Source organism: Schistocerca gregaria, unplaced genomic scaffold (genome assembly GCF_023897955.1).
Source record: "Schistocerca gregaria isolate iqSchGreg1 unplaced genomic scaffold, iqSchGreg1.2 ptg000993l, whole genome shotgun sequence".
NCBI lineage: Eukaryota > Metazoa > Arthropoda > Insecta > Orthoptera > Acrididae > Schistocerca > Schistocerca gregaria.
In genome coordinates, this window is record NW_026062343.1 from 20,001 (window position 1) to 25,000 (window position 5,000).

At 54.0% G+C, this 5,000-nt stretch overlaps 1 non-coding gene across 1 annotated transcript in view; it reads left to right on the forward strand.

Moving 5' to 3' along the window:
* The first annotated feature begins 3,316 nt into the window (after window positions 1-3,316).
* The window catches only part of LOC126326482 (small subunit ribosomal RNA), a 1,893-nt gene continuing 209 nt past the window's right edge, over window positions 3,317-5,000 (forward strand). Inside the window, exon 1 of the ribosomal RNA XR_007560726.1 lies at window positions 3,317-5,000. This exon is cut by the window's right edge and continues 209 nt beyond it. This is a non-coding gene — a ribosomal RNA (small subunit ribosomal RNA).

Consider the following 5,000-nt stretch of genomic DNA (forward strand, 5'->3'; position numbering starts at 1 on the left):
CTTAGTAAATGATGCAGGACCACATACATAGATGATACATACTGTAAACTGGGGAGGACAGTGTGAACCGCACTCGACCCAGTCACCCTATCTCACAGTCCACTCTGTGTGTAACAAAGCGAAAGCACCAAAGCACTATCGTTCAACAACATCCATTTTATCCTCGCTGCCACAGGACACTATCCAAAGAACGACAAGAGGAACGTCACGTCCACTAATAAGACAGAATGTCTCACACCACCCGCAAACAACGCAGCTCAAATCAGCCAGCAACACCCACAGTGGTCCACCCAGTATCAACACAGGACGCAACGCCACGCCACAACACAAAAGGTACAAGTAATAAAATACCCTTTGGCCACACTCCTTATAAAGGCATCGAACCAACCCACCACCTGACACCAGCCAAACGTACATCCTGATTTGACACATCTCTGGCAACCTAACCCACGTTGGCCCTTAACCTAACCCACGTTGGCCCTTAACCTAACCCACGTTGGCCCTTAACCTAACCCACGTTGGCCCTTAACCTAACCCACGTTGGCCCTTAACCTAACCCACGTTGGCCCTTAACCTAACCCACGTTGGCCCTTAAACACTAGATCGCGTGTTCTTAACCTAACCCACGTTGGCCCTTAACCTAACCCACGTTGGCCCCTTAACCTAACCCACGTTGGCACCTTAACCTAAGTTACGCTGCACCTTAACCTAAGTTACGCTGCACCTTAACCCAAGTTACGCTGCACCTTAACCCAAGTTTACGCTGCACCTTAACCCAAGTTACGCTGCACCTTAACCCAAGTTACGCTGCACCTTAACCCAAGTTACGCTGCACCTTAACCCAAGTTACGCTGCACCTTAACCCAAGTTACGCTGCACCTTAACCCAAGTTACGCTGCACCTTAACCCAAGTTACGCTGCACCTTAACCCAAGTTACGCTGCACCTTAACCCAAGTTACGCTGCACCTTAACCCAAGTTACGCTGCACCTTAACCCAAGTTACGCTGCACCTTAACCCAAGTTACGCTGCACCTTAACCCAAGTTACGCTGCACCTTAACCCAAGTTACGCTGCACCTTAACCCAAGTTACGCTGCACCTTAACCCAAGTTACGCTGCACCTTAACCCAAGTTACGCTGCACCTTAACCCAAGTTACGCTGCACCTTAACCCAAGTTACGCTGCACCTTAACCCAAGTTACGCTGCACCTTAACCCAAGTTACGCTGCACCTTAACCCAAGTTACGCTGCACCTTAACCCAAGTTACGCTGCACCTTAACCCAAGTTACGCTGCACCTTAACCCAAGTTACGCTGCACCTAACCCAAGTTACGCTGACCTAACCCAAGTTACGCTGCACCTTAACCTAACTTACGCTGCACCTTAACCTAACTTACGCTGCACCTTAACCTAACTTACGCTGCACCTTAACCTAACTTACGCTGCACCTTAACCTAACTTACACTGCACCTTAACTGTCACATGTAACGTCACAGGAATGTAGCTTTGCCTAACAGCAACCCTCTGAACATAGTTCACTGCTTGGATCCTCTGGTGTCATGTGTATTTCTTGATGCCATGGTGCGTACCCTCACATAAAGGTCTTTCGAGTGTTGCGTACTTTCTACACAGTCCCGCTAACCACTGGAAGGGTGTACCGCTACAGAACGAATATCGCCCTCCCCTCCTGCCCTTCCAAGCTGGTCGGTCAGGCGTTTGTTTGTGAAATGAGCCTTGCAGCTGTTCAGTTGCATTCGGTTGTCGATGCAGTCAGTGTACGTTGTGGTACGGCCTGTGTGGACTGTCCGCTGATGTACGCGTAACCCACACTGATCATCCGTCGTTACGTACTGAGTGACATAATGTGGCACATGCTTGACCGTACACCGGCTGCGCCCTACAATGGCGAATCATAAGGGCCATATGTTGTGCACGATGCTACTTGTCTCGTCTCCCCATTACAGCGAGATTGCACTGTTGTACGCCGTACAGACATGTGGTAGGTAGGTACGGACGAAAGTATTGCATGTTGGCCCCCCCCCCCCCCCCTCCTCCCTCTGCCGGGAATCAGCGTGAGCCGTCTGTTGATGTAGCGACGAGGGTTTTCCTATTTAATCGTATTGCCCCACACAACATGATAGCACGGTGGACCGCGTTCCACATCTGCGACATGCTACAGAGGCCGGTTGACAGTCGACCGCGCAAGGGACATTGCACACGTGCGCGGACCATCTTCCACGTGTTCTCTCGTGTACATGCCGCAGTGTGTATGTGGGCTGATGTAGCGTGTCGTGACACATAACATGCAGGCATGCCAGAATCGTAGATTTCGCAAATGTAGATTGACGTATACGTTTGCTGCCAAAGATCCGCAAATGAACTGGAAATCAGTTGTTGAGCGGTTGTTCGCGCTGCAGGTGCATCGGTGATAGCGACGATCGGTACATCTATGAACCGGTTGTTTCGGCGGTACCCGCCATGCCCCCGAACCTGAGTTGGCCATGTGGGTATGAAGCGATACGAGGCTGTGGCTTGGCGGGACAGTCCCCGGCCGGTGAGGGGGGGCCGCCCGGCGTGCTGGCCGCGCGCTGCGTGAGCGCACGCACTACAGCCGGCTGGTGGGGGGCGCCCAGTGGCAGGAGCGCCGGCCGACGGGCCCGGCTGGCGTCCCAGCTATGCGCCGGCGCACCCTGCGCGCGGCGCCAGGCGGCCAAAGTGGGTTCTGCCGAGCCCGGTGCGAAGCGCGGTGGACATCTGCAGTGTGCTGGTCCGATTGCGGACTGTGTGCGTTGAGGATGCGCCGCCGCCCGGCACTCGGCGTCGCGACGCCGTCTGCTGCTCGGTCGCCCCCAGCGGTTCTCGCAGGTGGTTTGTATCGCAGCTCTGCGGACGTGTTGGCGCGTGCGCTGTGCTGGGAGAGTTCGCTTCTGCACCCAAGTGGGGCTTTGCCCTTCTGTGGCGCTGGCGTTGGAGCTGCCGGTCACCGTAGGTGGCGCGTGTTGTTTCCCGCCGGCAATGCCACGACAGCACGCTCCCGGGCCTCTGTCGGCAGCGGCAAGCTCAGTTGGGAGCACGGGTGTTCGCACTGAAAGCGTCTACTCGCCCATCTCCGGGCGATTGCGCCTCTCTCGAACCCGACCAAGTACTTAGGACGGCGCTGCGCGCCGCCGGGACCTGAGAGGGTTTCGAGGTGTATCGTGCAGGGGAGCTCAGCCTCCTCCTGTTTGCAGAATAATTGAGCGGACGCTTGCGTGTTCGCGCGGGCCCTCGGGACACACTCCCGGGCGGCCGGCTGCTCAGCTCTCGTTGACGCAGCTCCCTGGTTGATCCTGCCAGTAGTCATATGCTTGTCTCAAAGATTAAGCCATGCATGTCTCAGTACAAGCCGCATTAAGGTGAAACCGCGAATGGCTCATTAAATCAGTTATGGTTCCTTAGATCGTACCCACGTTACTTGGATAACTGTGGTAATTCTAGAGCTAATACATGCAAACAGAGTCCCGACCAGAGATGGAAGGGACGCTTTTATTAGATCAAAACCAATCGGATTGGCTCGTCTGGTCCGTTTGCCTTGGTGACTCTGAATAACTTTGGGCTGATCGCACGGTCCTCGTACCGGCGACGCATCTTTCAAATGTCTGCCTTATCAACTGTCGATGGTAGGTTCTGCGCCTACCATGGTTGTAACGGGTAACGGGGAATCAGGGTTCGATTCCGGAGAGGGAGCCTGAGAAACGGCTACCACATCCAAGGAAGGCAGCAGGCGCGCAAATTACCCACTCCCGGCACGGGGAGGTAGTGACGAAAAATAACGATACGGGACTCATCCGAGGCCCCGTAATCGGAATGAGTACACTTTAAATCCTTTAACGAGTATCTATTGGAGGGCAAGTCTGGTGCCAGCAGCCGCGGTAATTCCAGCTCCAATAGCGTATATTAAAGTTGTTGCGGTTAAAAAGCTCGTAGTTGGATTTGTGTCCCACGCTGTTGGTTCACCGCCCGTCGGTGTTTAACTGGCATGTATCGTGGGACGTCCTGCCGGTGGGGCGAGCCGAAGGCGTGCTTGCGCGTCCCGAGGCGGACCCCGTTGAAATCCTACCAGGGTGCTCTTAGTTGAGTGTCTCGGTGGGCCGGCACGTTTACTTTGAACAAATTAGAGTGCTTAAAGCAGGCAAGCCCGCCTGAATACTGTGTGCATGGAATAATGGAATAGGACCTCGGTTCTATTTTGTTGGTTTTCGGAACCCGAGGTAATGATTAATAGGGACAGGCGGGGGCATTCGTATTGCGACGTTAGAGGTGAAATTCTTGGATCGTCGCAAGACGAACAGAAGCGAAAGCATTTGCCAAGTATGTTTTCATTAATCAAGAACGAAAGTTAGAGGTTCGAAGGCGATCAGATACCGCCCTAGTTCTAACCATAAACGATGCCAGCCAGCGATCCGCCGCAGTTCCTCCGATGACTCGGCGGGCAGCCTCCGGGAAACCAAAGCTTTTGGGTTCCGGGGGAAGTATGGTTGCAAAGCTGAAACTTAAAGGAATTGACGGAAGGGCACCACCAGGAGTGGAGCCTGCGGCTTAATTTGACTCAACACGGGAAACCTCACCAGGCCCGGACACCGGAAGGATTGACAGATTGATAGCTCTTTCTTGATTCGGTGGGTGGTGGTGCATGGCCGTTCTTAGTTGGTGGAGCGATTTGTCTGGTTAATTCCGATAACGAACGAGACTCTAGCCTGCTAACTAGTCGCGTGACATCCTTCGTGCTGTCAGCGATTACTTTTCTTCTTAGAGGGACAGGCGGCTTCTAGCCGCACGAGATTGAGCAATAACAGGTCTGTGATGCCCTTAGATGTTCTGGGCCGCACGCGCGCTACACTGAAGGAATCAGCGTGTCTTCCTAGGCCGAAAGGTCGGGGTAACCCGCTGAACCTCCTTCGTGCTAGGGATTGGGGCTTGCAATTGTTCCCCATGAACGAGGAATTCCCAGTAAGCGCGAG